The sequence below is a fragment of the Thalassophryne amazonica genome, chromosome 19 (genome assembly GCF_902500255.1).
Source record: "Thalassophryne amazonica chromosome 19, fThaAma1.1, whole genome shotgun sequence".
NCBI classification, from domain to species: domain Eukaryota; kingdom Metazoa; phylum Chordata; class Actinopteri; order Batrachoidiformes; family Batrachoididae; genus Thalassophryne; species Thalassophryne amazonica.
The window spans coordinates 677275-685262 of record NC_047121.1 but is presented as its reverse complement, the minus strand read 5'-3'; positions in this window follow the sequence as shown (position 1 = coordinate 685262).

The window sequence follows — 7988 nt, the reverse complement described above, 5'->3', positions numbered from 1 at the left end:
TGCAACAGCTGCTTAGTCTCACCTATGTAGTGTTCATTACAGTTTTCCTGACATCTGAGAGAATACACTACATTGCTCTGTTTGTAACTAGGGCTCCTGTCCTTAGCATGAACTAATTTCTGTCTCAAGGTGTTAACCGGTTTAAAGTAAACTGAGATTTTGTGCAGTCTGAAGATCCTCTGTAGTTTTTCCCCTATTCTTGCTAAATAAGGGAGAGTTTTCAAAATCATTGTTAATCAATCATCTAATTATTGATCATCACTTAGATATGATTGGGCTAAGTGAAACCTGGCTTAAACCTACAGCTGTCCTCCCCTTAATGAGGCCTGCCCACCAGCATATACATTTAGTCACGTCCCTCATGATGCGAAGCAAGGCGGGGGTGTTGCTCTTATTTATAAATCTAGGTTTAGCTTATTAGCTGTTGGGGGTTACAAATATCACTCATTTGAGCATCTGATTCTCCGCTCTGCTCAGGATATTATACATTGCCAAGGTCAGAAGAATAAAAATCAGTCGTATTACTTTGTCACTGTATATAGGCCTACTGGCACATATTCTGAATTCTTAGATGAATTTGGTGCATTCATCTCTAACTTGTCAACTAGTGTAGATAACATTCTGATCATTGGTGACTTTAACATTCATATAAATAAGCCTTCTGATCCCCTCTGCAAATCATTTATGGAAATTGTGGATGCATTAGGATTTCGGCAATGCATTCGAGATTCGACGCACATTAGTGGAAGTACCTTGGATCTGGTTCTCGCACGTGGTATTGCTGTTGCGAATATTGACATCATGCCTCTTACATCAGTGGTGTCTGATCACTCACTTATTAAGTTTACAGTTTCGCTGCCATGTTTAGTGGAACACAACCTTATATATCATTACGGCGATGCCATCAACTCCTCAACTAAGACTGAACTCGAAGCTAGACTGCCTGATGTCTGAGCTTCACATTTGACAAATACCCAGTCAGTAGACAGACTTGTGGATAGTTTAAACTCAGTACTCAAAACTACACTCGACATGATTGCACCACCTGTGTTAAAACCATGCTCCCCCAAATCACAGTCACCTTGGTTCAATGATTATCTGCGTGACCTCAAGCATAAAGCAAGAGGTCTAGAACGGAAATGGCGTCGTTCAAAATTAGAAGTATTTCACCTTGTGTGGTGTGATGCTATCTTAGACTATAGACTATAAGCATGCATTATTGGCTACAAAGCAGACTTACTATTCTGATTTGATCAACAAAAACAAGCATAACTCAAAGTTCTTGTTCGACACGGTGGCAGCACTTTTGCATGGACAACCACCTGTAGTTCAGTCTCCTTTTACAGCACAAGATTTCCTGGATGACTTTGGGAAGAAAATAGAAGACATCAGGTTAAACATATCCTGGCATGCCTTAATCCAGCCACTACACCCTGCTATTGAGGTGGGTGCCACTACTGAGGTATTACCTAGATTTACAGAATTTGACAGTATCTCACTAGGCATGCTGACAAAACTCATAATGTCAACAAAAAGCACAACCTGTTTATTTGATCCTATACCAACAAAACTGTTTAAGGACCTGTGGCCCACTCTTGGGCCGAATGTGCTGGAAATTATTAATCTGTCTTTAACTTCTGGATCTGTTCCTAAATGTTTCAAATCTGCAGTGATTAAACCATTACTTAAGAAACCTAATCTTGACCCTAGTGTATTGACAAACTATCGGCCGATATCAAATCTACCATTTTTCTCTAAAATTCTGGAAAAAGTGGTGTCACGGCAGCTCGTAGACTATCTTACTGAGAATAATCTCTTTGAGCCACTGCAGTCTGCTTTTAGAAAATATCATTCAACAGATACCACTCTCACCAAAGTGGTGAATGATCTTCTGCTTACAATGGATTCGGACACCACTATGGTTCTGTTGCTGTTAGATCTCAGTGCTGCATTTGATACAGTGGATCATCATATTCTACTTGATAGGCTGGAAAATCATTTTGGGATTACTGGGAGTGCCCATGCATGGCTGACGTCATACTTGACCAGTCGTTCTCACTGTGCTTTGTCCAGTAATACTACCTCTAACCTTAGTGACATGAAATTTGGGGTTCCACAGGGGTCTGTCTTAGGCCCCCTGCTTTTCTCCCTTTATATAGCACCCCTTGGGCACATATTGCGGCGTTTTGGGATTACCTTTCACTGCTATGCAGATGATACTCAGTATACATGCCAATAACTGCTGGTAATCTCGTTCACATAAAATCCTTAGAAGATTGCCTTGCAGGAGTGAGAAGTTGGATGTCTATAAACGTCCTACTTTTAAACTCTGATAAGACTGAAATGATGGTTCTTGGTCCAGTGAGACATTGGCATCAATTTGACCAGTTAACACTCAGCCTCAGCTCGTGTGTCATACATCACACTGACAAAGTGAGGAACCTTGGGGTAATTTTGATCCTTTGTTGTCTTTTGGCCTCCACATTAGAAATATTACTAGGACTGCTTTCTTCCACCTGCGAAATACAGCGAAGATTCATCCCATCCTGTCTATGGCTGATGCTGAGACCCTGATCCATGCGTTTATCTCTTCCAGATTGGACTACTGCAGTGTTCTATTTTCTGGTTTACCACAGTCCAGCATTAGTGGTCTCCAATTGGTTCAAAGTGCTGGTGTCAGACTTTTGACACGAAGCAGAAAGTTTGACCAGATTACACCCATTTTGGCATCTCTTCACTGGCTTCCTGTCCCAGTGAGATCAGATTTTAAGGTTCTGCTACTAACCTATAAAATTATTCATGGACTGGCACCTCCATACCTAGCTGACCTAATTAAACTTTACGTACCAGCCCGGGCTTTACGTTCTCAGGGTGCAGGACTACTTTGTGTCCCTAAGGTGAATAAGAAGTCTGCAGGTCACAGAGCTTTCTCTTATCGTGCCCCTGTTCTGTGGAATGATCTCCCTGCGTCAATAAACAGTCAGATTCTGTGGAGACTTTCAAGTCCAGACTTAAGACGCACTTATGCCTTATCCCTTTCGCACTTATCCCTTTCATATGGCTAGCATACTGGTACAGTTTTGTTTTACGCTTTTTACTCTTTTAATTCATTTTATTAGTAATTGGAGCGGGCCGCGGCCTCAACTTTACCTAAATTGTGGGTCTTTTAGTGAAGTTTAGGGATAGTGGCCGGCGATCACCTTAGTATTTCTCTGTTTTTCTTGTTGTTTAATGCTGACAAATTATACAATATTTCTTGTCTTTCTGATGCCTAATTCTGTTTTTTCTCTCTGTTTAAGGTACAGCTCCATCCAGAGATGGGAGTTGTATTCGTGTTGGCAATCCTCCTGTCCTGTGCGCCAACTGCATTTCTTGTATATTCGTCCGTGAATTGTTCTGTGAATTGTTCTGTAATTTATGTTTTGTAGTATGGCCCAAGCAGAGGGTCACCCCTTTGAGTCTGGTCTGCTTGAGGTTTCTTCTTCAGAGGGAGTTTTTCCTTACCACTGTTGCTCTGGGGGTTGGTAAGGTTAGACCTTACCTGTGTGAAGCGCTTTGAGGCAACTATACAAATGAAAATAAATTGAAATTGAAGATGTGTCAGGCAGCCTCACTATAATCACATTTCCACATACTATACGGGTGGTGATTGAGACGTTTTGAGCCTGACTCAGAAAAATATGTGATAGTTCTCCACCTTTTGCTTTCTGAGAAACCAACATTTCTCAAGAACATGTGACATTTTATCTCACTGGGTGCAATGTTGAGAAATGCTGGTGAAGAGCAGGCACAGATGGTGGGGTAAGCAACCAAATAAACCTGGAAAAAGAAGAGAAATTATGAGAGTTCCTCAGGAGCATTTGGTGGAAGAACCTGTCCAGATAGCCTTTATCTCACATCTCCAAAAGAACATATATATCCCACAGGAGGTTGGGGACTTTGAAATGTAGCAGCCCATGTTCAAGGCCTCCTTTGCCAAGTTGAGCGGTGGCCAGACATTTGTTGGCAGTTGTCATGGTGGCAACTCAAGAATCCGCTGGTGGACACCAGCGGTGACAGAAGCAGTCAGGGTGAAGAAGGAGGCCTTTCGTGTCTGGTTGGCACAGAGATCTCTGGAGTCAGCAAATGGGTACCGGGAACCCAGAAGAACTGCAGCTTCAGTGATGGCTGAGGCAAACGCTCCGGTGTGGGAGGAGTTTTAAGACGGCATGGAGAATGTCTTTCGGTCAACCCCAAACTGGTTTTGGAAAACTGTCAGGCGACTCAGAAAAAGGAGGGTGTTCTTAGCCCAGGTTGTGTTCAGCGAGGGAGGCGAGTTGCTAAACTGGACTGGGGATCATGCGGTGGCAGGATATGCCATCCTTTGAGGAGACAGGGATGGCAGAGTCAGGCCTGATCTGGTGCCATCTCCCTAGGGGAAGTCATTGAGGTCGTCAAAAACCCCTTAGTGGAAAGTCACTAGGAATGGACAAGACTCACCCCGAGACACTGAAGTCTCTGGATGTTGTTGGGCTGTCATGGCTGACATGTCTATACAATGTTACATGGAAGTCGGGACAGTACCTCTGGACTGACAAACTGGGGGAGTGGTCCCCATCTTAAAACTAAGGGGACTGGAGAGTGTGCATTGTGGTCTGTCCTTTGTCCATGCATTTTGTCCCATCTACTCATTGCTGTGGCTTCTCTGAGTTTGTTTTCTTTTTTTCATACTTTAGCCCTGGTGTGCCCAACCAGTCGATCGTGATCAACCGGTTGATCATGGGCTGGGTTGTATTTTTTTCTGTGAAGACTCTCAGTTGTCCAGGTGGTTTCCATAGGAGAGAAGCTTGAATCTTTGACTGGACTGGGTTGCTTGACGTGAGGACGTTTCACTTCTAATCACATAAGCTTCCTCAGCTAAAATTCTTGCTCTGGTAGTCTAACTTCTGTCTTGACTCTTGTAGAGAAGAACAACAGAAGCCCGTAAAGCTGGAGTTTTAAACCTAACCAGACCGCTCCTACTGAGAGGCAGACTGCTAATGGCTAGTGACTAACAATTGCTCTAATTAGCACCAGTTGTGCTCTAGTTAGCACCTTCCTAATGACAGGGTAGCTGTCCCTCCTTACGATGGGACTGACACCTCTCCTGATGACATGAATGACTCATTACCATGAACAAAAGACTGAAACTGCTTTGACCTGAATACCCCATTGTAAACAGGGGACAAAGCGTGTCTCAGGCCCAATCTCCGGTTAAGGCTGGGTTTCAGCTGTTTCACATACAATGCTTCCTTCACTCTCCTCTCAAACCATTTCGTTTCTCTGGCTGATTTTATCTTCCTTGTCCCCAAACATGTGGCTAGTATCTTTGAGGAGGAGATGAACTGCAGACTGAGGTCCACCGGTGCTCTCTCTGCGGTGCTGGTATAGCCTTTTGTGCAACGTCTCCTCACCCATTGAGGATACCGATACCAACTCTCTTGGATCTAGCAGACTGGTTGGAATACGAGCTCCAGGTCCAGAAAGACATGTCACATTACGGGTCTCGCACCAAGAGGAACATATCTAAAGGAAGCGACCTTAAGAGGGGAACCAAGCCACCTGCCAAGGCATCAGTCCTTCTCCTCAGTATTGAAGCCAAGCCCACAGGGGAAGCAGTCTAAGCTACAGTTCCTACCCCACCTCTGAAGAACTTCTGTCAATTCTGTGACAACAATAAACACTCCCTCAATAATTGCTCCAACTTTAAGATTCTCAACACTGCCCAAAAGCGCACTTGGATTCAAGACAAGAGATGTTGGCGGTGTGGCAGGAATCATAGGTCTATCGACTGTGATTTAAAAATGTGCTGCAAGACATGCAACAATCAGCACCTAATCACCCTTCATGGGATTGGAGAAAAGGCCTCCATCAAAACTGACAACGCTGGTCACCTTGAGTCTGCAACGTATGGCAAGCCAATGTCACCTCATGAGGGAGAAGAGGTTCTCTACATTGGTAAGCCACCTCAAGGGCACTGTGTCCTTCTGAAGGTCAGAAATGTGATCCTCAGAAATGGAGCTCGAAGTCTGGAGACCTTTCCTATTCTGGATGATGATTCAATCAATCAATCAATCAATTTTTTTATATAGCGCCAAATCACAACAAACAGTTGCCCCAAGGCGCTTTATATTGTAAGGCAAGGCCATACAATAATTATGTAAAACCCCAACGGTCAAAACGACCCCCTGTGAGCAAGCACTTGGCTACAGTGGGAAGGAAAAACTCCCTTTTAACAGGAAGAAACCTCCAGCAGAACCAGGCTCAGGGAGGGGCAGTCTTCTGTTGGGACTGGTTGGGGCTGAGGGAGAGAACCAGGAAAAAGACATGCTGTGGAGGGGAGCAGAGATTGATCACTAATGATTAAATGCAGAGTGGTGCATACAGAGCAAAAAGAGAAAGAAACAGTGCATCATGGGAACCCCCCAGCAGTCTACGTCTATAGCAGCATAACTAAGGGATGGTTCAGGGTCACCTGATCCAGCCCTAACTATAAGCTTTAGCAAAAAGGAAAGTTTTAAGTCTAATCTTAAAAGTAGAGAGGGTGTCTGTCTCCCTGATCTGAATTGGGAGCTGGTTCCACAGGAGAGGAGCCTGAAAGCTGAAGGCTCTGCCTCCCATTCTACTCTTACAAACCCTAGGAACTACAAGTAAGCCTGCAGTCTGAGAGCGAAGCGCTCTATTGGGGTGATATGGTACTACGAGGTCCCTAAGATAAGATGGGACCTGATTATTCAAACCCTTATAAGTAAGAAGAAGAATTTTAAATTCTATTCTAGAATTAACAGGAAGCCAATGAAGAGAGGCCAATATGGGTGAGATATGCTCTCTCCTTCTAGTCCCCATCAGTACTCTAGCTGCAGCATTTTGAATTAACTGAAGGCTTTTTAGGGAACTTTTAGGACAACCTGATAATAATGAATTACAATAGTCCAGCCTAGAGGAAATAAATGCATGAATTAGTTTTTCAGCATCACTCTGAGACAAGACCTTTCTGATTTTAGAGATATTGCGTAAATGCAAAAAAGCAGTCCTACATATTTGTTTAATATGCGCTTTGAATGACATATCCTGATCAAAAATGACTCCAAGATTTCTCACAGTATTACTAGAGGTCAGGGTAATGCCATCCAGAGTAAGGATCTGGTTAGACACCATGTTTCTAAGATTTGTGGGGCCAAGTACAATAACTTCAGTTTTATCTGAGTTTAAAAGCAGGAAATTAGAGGTCATCCATGTCTTTATGTCTGTAAGACAATCCTGCAGTTTAGCTAATTGGTGTGTGTCCTCTGGCTTCATGGATAGATAAAGCTGGGTATCATCTGCGTAACAATGAAAATTTAAGCAATACCGTCTAATAATACTGCCTAAGGGAAGCATGTATAAAGTGAATAAAATTGGTCCTAGCACAGAACCTTGTGGAACTCCATAATTAACTTTAGTCTGTGAAGAAGATTCCCCATTTACATGAACAAATTGTAATCTATTAGACAAATATGATTCAAACCACCGCAGCGCAGTGCCTTTAATACCTATGGCATGCTCTAATAGAGCATACATTGCTCCTCCAGGCTGCAGCTCAATGCCTAGGTCTTCATGGTCAGCCTGAGGATTTTCCCCTTCAGACAGTGAGACAGGAACTCAAGATGCTCCATGGGGCAACTGTCTCCTTCACAGTCTCACCAGCAAGTTCGCTGTTGGGTAATTTCGCCTCCAAACATTCTTAAAACCTTGATAAGACAAACAGAGTCAAGAAACACCAGTGAGACAGAATGTCAAATTTAGCTCGCGAGGAGTGCAGACAGTCCGTACACGTAGTACCACTGAGAGCACTCCGGACTGCTGCACGCTCACTCTTTTTATTAGGAGAAGCCCTACCCACATTGTGAAACTTGTCCTAAAGGTGGGGGGAACATCGCATGACAAGTTTCCTCCCGTAATACAAAACATCTTATGGCACGTATACCAAT